General features: G+C 50.3%; 1 protein-coding gene across 2 annotated transcripts in view; it reads right to left on the bottom strand.

Annotated features, from left to right (window-relative positions):
- LOC144753731 (cytosolic phospholipase A2 gamma-like) overlaps positions 1-12811 on the bottom strand; it is a 928534-nt gene that overhangs the window by 262689 nt on the left and 653034 nt on the right. The gene's annotated exons all lie outside the window — the stretch shown is intronic.

The following is a 12811-nucleotide window of genomic DNA, read 5'->3' as shown; positions in this document are numbered from 1 at the left end:
AGAGAGCACCTCCTGCAGTGCCATCAGCTATGCATCCAAGGAGAGGGCACATAGCATCTAGCCCTGGCTTTCACATATTCATGGCTTGAGCCAACCTCTTAAGCTCTGCCTTGAGGACTGAGCCTACTCTGCCACCTGCATCCATTTTCAGTGTAAAGGCAGCAGAAATGCTGAGGTTGAGGCAATAATGTATTCCATGGCAACACACGTCAAGAGAAACCTCGCCTCTAGGTACTGAACCTATATGGCTTGGGTCAGTAATTCCTATCAGCGTCCTTTGCTTATAAGACTCAGCCTTGGTAATATTCGCCATATGTCTTTCCCAAAGAGTAATTTTTGTCTCAAATGAGTCTACGTTTCTAGCTTTATAATTTGTTGATAATTGTATAACTATACAATTTATGTTTTCTGATTTTCTGATTAGTTTTATACATCCATATTTTATTTCAGTTATTTTATTAAAATAGAGCTTTTCCTAGAAAACTGTACTTAATAACAAAATACATTCAAAACTAATGAAAGGTGCAAAATCACAAGAAATGCTATTTGGAAGAAGCTGATTTAGAGTGTTTCTTCAAAATAGCAATTCCGTATGGCAAGTATTAATGTTTTGTGACTGGAAAGTGGTTGGGAAACATTAATGATTTATCAGCACCTCAGTAGAGGTGGGAACCCATTAGCTAATGGGAAGGAGTATCCAGGGGAACATTTTGGGAATGGTCCAAGAATCATTTTTTTGTAGAAGGCAGCGGTCCATGGGCCTATATATGCCCTAAAATAACTATACCTCACACCCCTACCATTAGTGTTATCATCAGTGATATCATTTCATATGTTTCAGTAAGGTTATCAAAGTTGTCATAGGACATGTCATGAGTGATTATCAGTGCATGGAAAAGCTGTGAGTTGTTGCCATTTTTGTTTTTACGTGAACCCAGGCCTGCAGATCCTCCACAGATTCTGCACGGATCCTACATAAATCAGCACTGTTAAAAAAAATACTATTGGCCCCAAGAGAGGTCCCTATCCAGCCCTCTATATGTTGTTTATACTTTTTTCAGGACAAGTGACTGAGTTCCTGAGTCTTTAACTGGCTGCCACCACATGGCCGCCGCTTGGGACCTGAATGATCACCGTAGGCCACTTGAAGCTGTCCTTGCCCCCTTTTGATTCATTGACTAAACCGTAGTTGAAAGCTCCCCCCCCCGTGACCTGCCCAATAGAAAGAACAAAAATGAGCCTGCCCACGCTCCAGACTGGCACGGCCCGATGCCTGGACTAAAAATGGCCAACGCCAATCCACCCCAGCTATCAGAGAGTGGGATTTAATACCCTGCCAGGTTTACGACTTTACCCAGGACACTAAGCTAAATGCCCACGCAATTTAAGGGCATACCCATGACGCTAAGCCAAGCGTGACCTGATCTTCACATTTCCTGTCTTGAGGAGGAATCAGGCCAGCCTCCCGAAGCCTAGAGATTGCCGTACCCCCCGATGGCGACCAATAAGGTCTACCCTCCGCCTGCACTAACGACGCTAGTGAATCTTGGCCCACTCTAAGGTACCAGGCATGTTACATGTTGCTTTCACCCCCCTGCAGTAACCACTCCTATACCTCAAACTACTCTTTGACCCCCCACTACCTGCTTCATGATGCAGTCTCCCACCTGCAACAACCACTTGTATTCCTTAGTCTACTCTGTGCCCCCTCAATGACGGCTCCCATAGTAGGGTTAACCCCTAAGTCCCCACCAAACATTCGGCTTGGGTACTCGCCCACAGCCGATACTACCAGACCAAAGGAGTCCCGCCTCCCTATCAACAGCTTGTCCTGTCCCTCCTTCATAATTCGCAATAATGTCACCAGGCACGCCAATGTCCGTCGAACCTCCCATATCGATCCACATGAAACCACATGGCGTGAATGCCTTCGCGATTAGCTTCCCCCCTAACCACTCTCCAAAAGCGAGAAGAAACCACAAACATAATTTAATCTGACAACACCCAGAAACACTTTTTGTAAACACGTACCACTGCTCCTCCAAAGGACAGGTTAAGATGGATCTCATCTTCCACACAGATAGACCTGAAAGCTTGAACACCACATCGAGAATGCAACTTCACATATCTAAAACGACGACCACCTCACACAGCTGTAAACTGACGACCTCCCTTCCCAACCAAGCAACTAGAAAAGGGAAAACATTAATGACCATTTACTCAAATGGCACAGTTTTGATACAGGCCAATAACGAGAACTTAGAGGCCTTTGACTCCCTCTTCTCTAATCTTTGCTCCGCACATCTTCACTCTCTTCATCCTGCTCCACCCCAGCCCCCTTTCCCGAGCAACCTGCCCCATCAGGAGATGCAAATATCTACTTCCTCTCCCCTGATGAGATCCCCCAGCCTCCCCCTCAGAAACTCCTCACACTCCTCCGTCCCCACGAACTATGAAATTCAATCTTCCAAGGATGATCAGTCCCCTCAGCCCCCTCAATCCTATCCTCTTCAACATCACTCCATCATCCCATGGGCTCAGTCCACTGACCCCCGTCCGTCTTTCGAAGAAGATCAATCCCCATCGCCCCCTCAATCTTATCCGCTTCAACAACATAACACCATCCCCAGGGTTCGGTCTATTGACTTCCCTCATCACTCCAGCAGAATCACGGAGGAAGAGCCCACGACTAAATCCCCTACCGAGGGCTGCTAACAGAGACAGCCGGGCTGACCTACTCAGCATTAAATCTCACAATGCGACCCTGCCCCCCATCTCACGTAATGTCCCTACCAAAAACTGCACACCACAAGCCCTGGAAAATATGGCACACCGGCTGGCCTCACTAGAAAGTCAGTTAGAAATTATATTCAGTGGCCTGGATGAAATCCTTTCTAACCTAGACAAGGCTCGAAAGCCCCAAAATGCCCAATTCAGGGCTTCCTATCCGACTGACTATACTACTCTTAAACCCCAATCCGGGACCTCATCCGCCCTCGAGAACCGGCTGCTAATGCCCCCTAGAACCGACGCGGTGATCCCTCTTCAATCTCCCACTAGAATTTAAGCCCCCGCGTCTGGAGCTCAGACCCACACCAGTAAAGATGTGGAGATCCAAACACAAAGACCTTTCAGATCTATAGCAGCAATGTCCGATGAAGAAGCTATGGACCTAGCCTCCACCTATGTCTCCCCTCTTCCAACTGCCACCAACTCCAAGATTCAAGTGATCAAGGGCTTCGGAAGAGACTTTCCTCCCGTAAAAACCAGTAGACCCCCACCCTCCCTCACCTCCATACCGAGGGCCCCTTCAGGAAAGCAGCCAAACAAAAATAATCTATCTACTAACTGCATGCTCATTAACTGTAGATCAGCCCCCAAGTATGCAACGGAATTAGCTGAAGCTATCCTCTCTCAGGACTTAGACATTTCGTTCATCACGGAGACATGTCTAAATGAGATCTCCCCACCTTGTTTAGACATGTTGGTGCCCCCAGGTTTCAACATCATCAATAAAGATAGAAAAGACCAACGCGGGGGAGGTGTAGCCATCGTCTGAGAGGTAAGCTCCTGAGGCGGAAAGCCGGGAGCGAGGTGCTATTGTTTTTAAACCTAATATCACAGATTACTTGTGTGTGAAATTCTTACGGTGTCATTGCTTGTGTTTTTTTAAACTCTGCGCACAGATTACTTGTGTGTGAGAATTTTTACGGTGTCATTGCTTGTGTTTTTAAACTTTGCTCAAATCACAGATTTACTTGTGCTTGTCATAACTCACCTTCCTAGACACAGGCGGTGTACGCAGCGGAGCCAGCGCTGACGCTGCACGCTGATCGATTACTCCCCCTTGCGCCCTCCCGCCACGAGCAGAGGCCATGCCCCTTTCTGGCCACGCCCCTTTCTGGCCACGCCCCCATCCTCTTTGCTTAAAGCCCACACTCCTCGGCTGACCTAGCAAAACTGAGAGGTAAGCTCCTGAGGCGGAAAGCCGGGAGCGAGGTGCTATTGTTTTTAAACCTAATATCACAGATTACTTGTGTGTGAAATTCTTACGGTGTCATTGCTTGTGTTTTTTTAAACTCTGCGCACAGATTACTTGTGTGTGAGAATTTTTACGGTGTCATTGCTTGTGTTTTTAAACTTTGCTCAAATCACAGATTTACTTGTGCTTGTCATAACTCACCTTCCTAGACACAGGCGGTGTACGCAGCGGAGCCAGCGCTGACGCTACACGCTGATCGATTACTCCCCCTCGCGCCCTCCCGCCATGAGCGGAGGCCACGCCCCTTTCTGGCCACACCCCTTTCTGGCCACGCCCCCAGCCTCTTTGCTTAAAGCCCACACTCCTCGGCTGACCTAGCAAAACTGAGAGGTAAGCTCCTGAGGCGGAAAGCCGGGAGCGAGGTGCTATTGTTTTTAAACCTAATATCACAGATTACTTGTGTGTGAAATTCTTACGGTGTCCTTGCTTGTGTTTTTTTTAAACTCTGCGCACAGATTACTTGTGTGTGAGAATTTTTACGGTGTCATTGCTTGTGTTTTTAAACTTTGCTCAAATCACAGATTTACTTGTGCTTGTCATAACTCACCTTCCTAGACACAGGCGGTGTACGCAGCGGAGCCAGCGCTAACGCTGCACACTGATCGATTAATCCCCCTCGCGCCCTCCTGCCACGAGCGGAGGCCACGCCCCTTTCTGGCCACGCCCCCTCAACATACAGCCCGGATTAACATAAATTATGTGCTTCCATCGGTCGCGCAGCGGGCGAGCGCAGCGGGCGAGCCGTTTGCGCGCCTAAGGCGCGCCTAAGGCAAGCCCGTCTCAATAAATCTCAGTGAGATTCAAAAAAATAATAATAATATTCTTAAAATATATGTTTATTATCTGCGACAATAAAAAGGAACAATTTGCTAAGTGGATGAAAATCTGTCAAGTAACATTGCATGAGTGTTTGATGCAAACAGTTCCCTGAGGAGCCTATTTCCTATGAAGAGCTTCTCGTGAAAGAGTCTCTAACTCCAATGTCCCGGAAACAGACTCCATCATTGAATGCAATAAGGTGGCAGACTATTTTGCTAATAAAGTAAAAAATATTTACAGCTCCTTCTCCAGTTGTCCTTCATAGAACTGAAGACAGAGGAACTGCTGAATTCAGAACAGAGGTTAGCGTGTTTTACTGTACCTTCCAGTAAAGAACTTGAAACCATCTGTACTAGTATAAAATCAGGCTCTCCTAGAGACCCAGCTCCTCCTAGAGTGCTGGGTGCTAGCATAGCTGTTCTAGAACCTTATATCCGCCATGTCCTCACAACATCCTTTGACTCCCAGACCCTGCCGATAAATTGGAAAAAAGCGATTGTGCTACCTATTAGGAAAAAAACAAACGTAAGCCATGATGTTCTGGAAAATCTACGACCTATCTCTCTGCTACCACATACTGCGAAGATTGCAGAGAAAATTGCTAATATGCAACTGATGGCATTTGCGGAAAAGAATAATCTCCTGCACCCCTCTCAATAGGGGTTCCGAAGAGGTCTCTCCACTGAAACAGCCTTATTAAGAGCCACCGAAACTCTACGGTTAGGAGCTGATGCAGGCCTAACCATGGCACTTGTAATGCTAGACCTTAGCGCAGCGTTCGACACTGTAGCACATATCACCTTGCTACAGTGTCTGAACAGAGGTGGTGTGACTGACAGAGCACTCGGATGGCTTAAATCGTTTCTGACATGCAGAAGCTTTCAGGTCCAACGGGGCTCCTTTCAGTCGGAGGAGAAGATCTTAGAACAGGGGGTGCCACAGGGCTCCGCTCTAAGTCCTACCCTTTTTAATCTATATATGGCCCCCCTGGCGTAGCTAGTTCATTCGTTCGGCATAGAGATTGTCTCCTACGCCGACGATACGCAGCTCTTACTCACCCTCACCCAAACCTCGGCAGCGGGGGCAAATAATTTCCGAGCTTGTATGCAAGCATTGGCCACCTGGATGAATAGTCACTGCCTTAAACTCAACAGCTCCAAGACTGAAGTCTTGGTAGTAGGTGGTGATCGGCGGCTCTGGACTTGTGATTGGTGGCCTAGTTGTCTAGGCGCTATGCCTATACCTTGTCCTGAAGCAAAGAACTTAGGGATATGGATGGATCCGACACTCTCTTATGAGACTCACATCAATCGTCTAGTAGGCAAGTGCTATGGGGTCTTAAAGACTCTCAATAAAACCCTGGACCTCCTTCCTTTGGAGGCTCGGCGCACTATGACTCACGCATTGATCACTTCACGCCTGGACTATGGGAATGTCCTCTTCCTGGGAGCATCTAGTAAAAGCATTGGCCGACTCCAGATACTGCAAAATGCTGCAGCCCGCCTTGTGCTGAGACTCCCTAAAAGAGCCAACTCCGCAACCGCCCTGAAGACCCTCCACTGGCTCCCAGTGAAAAAAAGAATAATGAACAAAGCCCTCCTTACATGCCATCGAATCCTATGGCATAAAGCTCCTAGTTATCTGACAGGTCTGGCTACCTGGTATGAACCACGCAGATCGCTTAGATCGGGAGGCAAGGGCAAGCTTGTGACCCACCGATATAGGAGAGAAAAAATGGGAGGCCGTTCTTTCAAGGTTGTGGTGGCCATAGGTTGGAACAAACTGCCTATCAGCCTCCGCTTGGAGCCGGCAGAACCTATCTTCCGTCGAATGCTGAAAACCCATCTGTTCTCCTCATAGGTTTCTCTGTTTTTTTCCCTCGCTTTCCGACCACCCTCGGACGAGTCTTCTTTTCCTCTCCTGTTTTAGAGCGGGGACACGCCGGCATGGCGTAATCCATGCGCTCTACAAATGTCCTTATTATTTTATCCCTAAAGATGACATTGACATCACTGTAATGGACCCATATGAATATAGCTCCTTTGAGTGCCTATCTGTCACCATCAAGATTAAGGACAACAGCCCTTTAGTTGGTCACCTTCTCTATCAACCACCTGGCAACACCCCTACTTTTGGTGAACACCTATCCGACCTGATTGCCCACTGCCACTCAGAGACACTAACCACATAATCCTGGGTGATCTCAACTTATGTTGAAATGAGGACAACAAAACACTAATTCAATCGCTCAATACTCTGCTTTGTGACAAAAACCTTTCCCAACACTGTTTTGAAGAAACTCACAACAAAGGAGCGACCTTGGATGCCATCATTGCCTACCAAGACACAATTACGATCGACAACATCCTCCCAGTGGACATGTCGAATCATCACATGATCTTATTCCACATCAACTAAAGGGTCCAATCCCTGCCTCCTGCTAAAGACCCCCCAAATGGTCCAGAAATCTCTCCCAGATCCCCCTGTGGACTGCAGCTCTTTTTGAGTCATTCATTCAAAACAATTTATTTCGGCCACCAGGACCATAAAAGAATATTCATCCCACTTAACGAAATACATCACAGAATAAAAATAAATTGTTTATTGTCTAAAAACATAGACGTATACATATATACAATTATAAATCAGTTAACAAGACCTTGTAATGCACTTACATCGAATGTGCAGGAATCTGAGTGGGCTACGTTTCTTGCAACAAAATTTACTGATACCTCTATAAAAATTCCAGATAGTGATCTTTTCCCAAAAAATCATAATATAATGTACACAGTTAAAGAACAAGGGAATCATCCTTCGACTAGTAATCTTTGTAATGCATTAAGTTCTGGTCTCTCGAATAATCCATATGCGGCAGAAGAGATAATAAAAATATTCAAAAAAGGGAATTTGAAAGGGGCGCCAGGCCCGAATGGCATTCCTCAAGCAGCGTACAAATATGCACCAGAATTCTGGGGTCCACGACTGGCAAAATTGTTCGCAGACGTGCAAATTTGCAACCAAGTACCAGAAATCTGGCAAGGATCTATATTTATGCCAATCTACAAAGGTGGTGAAAGATCAAATCCGATCAATTATCGTTTAATAGCGTTGCAGGACGTTGAGGCAAAATATTTTGCATCGCTTCTTTTAACCCCGTTGCACCGGGACATAAGTCAGGTGGCCGCGGGGCTAGGCCTCCTGAGAGCGGATCACGCCAAACTGTCTGATAGGGTGAAAGACAATGAATCGCTTCTTCAGGAGCTTAAGCCTGCGGTGGTCACCGCGGAACATAAACTTTCCGATATCCTGGCCCGACTGGCGACGCTGGAGAAACGAGCGGAGGATTCCGAAGGTCGCAATCGCCGGAACAACGTCAGGGTGGTGGGCCTGCCGGAGAAAATTGAAGGGGAGGATGCTGTGCGTTATATGGAGGACTGGTTTAGATCCACGGTTGCTCCTGAAGGCTTATCCCCGTTCTTCTCCGTTGAAAGGGCGCATAGGGTCCCGTCGCGTCCTCCCATGCAGGGCCGTCCTCCCCGACCGATGGTAGCCAGGCTTCTGCACTTCAGGGACAGGGACCTGTTGATACAGAGGGCGAGATCGGCGGGGCCCTTCCAGATGGACAATAGCAGAGTGACTATCTTCCCGGATTATACCCAGGAAGTCCAGAGGAGTAGAGCGACCTTCCTCGCGGTCAAGAAAGAGCTTAGGGAGGAGGGTGTGCAGTACTCGCTGCTCTTTCCGGCACGGCTGAGAGTGATACTGGATGGACAGTCTCATTTTTTCCACACCCCTGAGGAGGCCTGGTCGTGGCTCGAGAGATATAGGTTGGGCACTGACCGCCCACACAAGGATGGGAAGGAGAAGACGAGACCGACGCAGATCCGCAAGTCCCAGAGGATCCGCAAACGCGACAGGCTAAAGCAGGCAATGAAGGAGGAAGCGCTGGCGGCGGAACGGAGAGGAGCGTTGGCCGCCACGGCGACGATCACGGGCTCGCTGCTCAGGGAGCTGGTGGAGGACTCAGAGTCGGACAGCGGAGGCCGCAAGTCGGGTGGAGAACTTTCCGAGGCGGACAGCTCTGTGGGGCCGCCGGTCACGCCGCAAACGGCGGATGGTCTGTTTAATGGGTAATTGCGGAGGAGCGCTGTGGACTCGGCAGTGGTGAACATTTATCCAGTTGTCCAGCGTTCAGCAGGTACTCTGTTGTAATTTTCATGTGGGATCTTGGACATGGGGCGTGGGTTGGCCTGCCGCGGGTTGGTGCTGGGTTACCCCCCTAGTGCCCTTACGGCTCCTGTGGCGGCTGCCACGGGTTAGTATACTGTGTGTATAGTGTAGGTTTGGATGGAGGCTGATGCACTGTTGTTAGGTCCTGTCCTGGGGAGTGGGGTTGGGGTAGTTTTTTGGGGTGTTGGGGGGGGTGGGTGTAGCTGCAATGATGTGATGGGGTGGTTGATGCAGGCGGGGGAGAGGAGAGACAACAGCGATGGGGTCGTTACCTGATGTGAAGTGCTTAACATGGAATGTTCGGGGTCTCAGAACAATGTCTAAGAGATACAAGGTGCATGCTTATTTAGTGAGGCGGGGTGTTCAAATTGCCATGCTCCAGGAGACTCACCTTACCAAACTTGAATGTGATGCGTTGCAGAAAAGGTGGCGGGGCCAAGTGTTTGGGACCTCTTATTCGGCGTTTGCGAGGGGGGTGCTGATATGGGTCAGGGCGGGGGTCCCATTCCAGGTTACGGATCGGGTGGTGGATCCAGGAGGTCGGTATGTAGCAGTGAGAGGGAGGCTGCATGGGTCTGAGGTGGTGTTATGTAGTGTTTATGCCCCTAATGTTGACCAAGCCCGTTATTTTGATGTTCTGTCGGGCTCCTTAGCTCATTATCTGACGTGTCCCATTATCCTGGGGGGGGACTTTAACTCTATCACTGATATAGGGTGGGATAGGTCCCACCCGCCCTTAGCGGAGTCCCCGGTGCGGAAGCTATCGGAACGTAGGAGGGAATGGCAGGACAGGTGGGGATTGCTGGATGTGTGGAGGAGGCAGCATCCTACTGATAGGGATTATTCCTTTCATTCGGCGCTGCACGATCTACATGTCAGAATTGATTCTATATTGTGTGACTCCCATATGGCGGCCATGGTGACACATACTGAGTATCTGGCTAGGACCATTTCGGACCATAACCCTCTGCTGGTAGCGATCAGATGGCGGAGGGCGAGATCTGAGATCCCTACCTGGAGGCTACGACCGGACACGCTGGAGGACCAGGTATTTGGAGCCACGGTTGAACAGGGCTTAACGCTGTATTTTGGTGAGAATGAGGGCTCGACTGCAACAAGAGCGCTGGAGTGGGATGCAATGAAGGTGGTGGTGCGAGGTGTGTGCATGGGTAGTTTCTCGAATGTGCGGACGACTGTTCTGGCGGATTTGGAAAAAGCGGAAAGTGTGTTGAGAGACATGGAGAGGAATAGGCCGGAGCGTCCGGATTTACAGGTACGACTGCTGGAGGCTAAAGAAGTGGTGGCAAGGGAAACGGAACGGTTGAGATGTTATGATTATAAGCTGTACCTCGTAAAGGTCCATGCGGAGCGGGATAAGGTGGGCACGCTGCTGGCAAAGCTTGCTGACCCGGTACCGAGGAGTGGCCCGATTCTGTGTGTCAGAACCGAAACGGGGGAGGTGGTCCATTCACCGGAGGCCGTTTTGCAGTGTTTTCAGCGGTATTACATGAGCTTGTATGACACTCGGTTGGAGGCGGGTCCCCCGGCTATCGATGCTTACTTACAAGGGGTACAGCTCCCAGTGTTAGACGAGGAGCCGGCGAAGGATCTGGGGGGTCCGATTACACTGCTGGAAATCCGTGGGGCTATTAAACAGATGGCTAGGAACAAGACGCCGGGGGTTGATGGGCTACCGGTTGAATTCTATGCCAAATACGCGGATATACTGGCGCCCAGACTGTTGGCAGTTTACTCGGAGGCGATGACACTGGGGCGTCTCCCCGTCTCTATGAGAGAGGCGCTGGTAATCCCGCTTCTGAAGCAGGGTAAGGATGCTCTGGAGGTGGCATCGTACAGGCCGTTGTCCATGCTGACGGTAGATTATAAAATCTTGAGTCGTATATTGGCTACCCGGCTGCTCCCACATATGACCTTGCTGGTGCACGGTGACCAGGCGGGGTTTATCCCTACCAGGAACACGGCCATCAACACGCGCAGGCTGATCGGTGTATTGCAGGATGCCTTGGGCTCGGACGGCGCGTCGGCGGTTCTGTCGGTGGACATCGAGAAGGCCTTTGACAACCTTGAATGGGGTTACCTGGATGCGGTGCTGGAAAGGTTCGGACTAGGTGAGGGGTTTGTGAGCTGGACGAAGATACTATATTCGTCGGCCACGGCCAGGGTGCGAGTGGGGCCGCTTATATCCTCTGCTTACCCGGTGCGTAGAGGAACCAGACAGGGCTGCTCGCTCTCTCCCCTTTTATTCGCCCTTGCAATGGAACCGTTGGCGGCGCAGGCCAGGACGGGGGACTACTTTCTTGGAGTCCGCTGCGGTGGACGTACTCACCACATTTCTTTGTATGCCGACGACCTGTTGCTGTACTTGGAAGACACGGAGTTGGCCTTGAGTGGAGCTATGAGACTGCTCTCAACCTTTGGCGAGTTCTCAGGGCTCAAAGTAAATTGGGGTAAGACCTGTGTTTTTCCGCTGAGAGCGGAGGCTCCGCGACCGACTCTTGCGGCGAATGTGGTATGGGAGGACAGGTGCTTTACGTACCTGGGAGTCCGGATCTACCATAATGCAGAGAGCCTGCTGGAGGGGAATGTGGGACGAGGTATCAGAGGATTGCGCGGCTGCATGTCCTTTTGGGCTACTCTGCCTTTGTCGGTGCAGGGACGGGTGGCACTGTTGAAAATGGTGGCGCTCCCTCGACTGTTATATTACTTCAGGACCTTGCCTATTTGGATCCCGCAGCGGGTTTTTCAGGAGCTGCGGTCAATAATTATTGGGTTCCTATGGGGACAGGGTAGATGTAGAGTGGCGCTGCATACCTTGACTCGGCCCAAACTCGAGGGGGGGATGGCAGTGCCGGATTTTGAACTATACTATCTGGCAGCCCAGCTCCAGATTCTGACGCAGAATGTGGCCAGGGAGTTTAGGGGTCCTGACCGGGTCCGGGGGATGGGCATCCAGAGACACGTTCTGTCTTACATTGTTATGCAGCAGCGGTTGGAGTTGCGAGGGCTTACCTTAGAGGAAAAAACCCTCCGACTCTGTTGGAATAGGAGCCTGAGGCGGGCTCGAGCGGAACGGCCATATGCCCCGGAGATTCCCATTGGGATGTTGACGGATCTACCGCATGGGGGTGATTGGTCTCCGTTGGCAGGGTGGGAGGAGTTGGGCCTACAGATGGTGGGAGATCTGTTTGTGGAGGGGGTGCTGGCCCCGTTTGCGGTACTCCGAGAGCAGTTTGGTCTCCCGGACGGGGATTTTCTCCTACACGCTGCGGTTACTGCGGCGATACGGAAGCACTGGCAGGGGGGACTGACGGAGCCGAGCACGACCATGGCCTGCCAATATGTGGTGATGGCCGCGGGCACAATCAAGGCGGTGACCTGTCTCGACTCACGGATGTTGAATGAGGGACTGGAGCCTCTCACGGTGCTGAAAGCTAAGTGGGAGGAAAGTGTGGGCAAACCTATTCCGGACACTGAGTGGGGCCACATTCTGGCTCGGACATGGAAGGGTAGCAGGAATGCCAGGTTCCAGCAAATACACTTCTTCCTTCTGCATAGAGCGTATCTGACCCCGGGGAAACTCCGCCGACACTTTCGGGTGCGGGATGCGGCTTGCCCGAGATGCCTGGCCGGTGGGGTAGAATTGGATCATATGATGTGGGGTTGCCCACAGCTGGGTGCATATTGGCCTGAGGTGGGCGC

Source organism: Lissotriton helveticus, chromosome 5_1 (assembly GCF_964261635.1).
Source record: "Lissotriton helveticus chromosome 5_1, aLisHel1.1, whole genome shotgun sequence".
In the NCBI taxonomy this organism is placed as follows: domain Eukaryota; kingdom Metazoa; phylum Chordata; class Amphibia; order Caudata; family Salamandridae; genus Lissotriton; species Lissotriton helveticus.
Note: the sequence above shows the minus strand (reverse complement) of the source record. Positions and strands in the feature narration are given on the sequence as shown.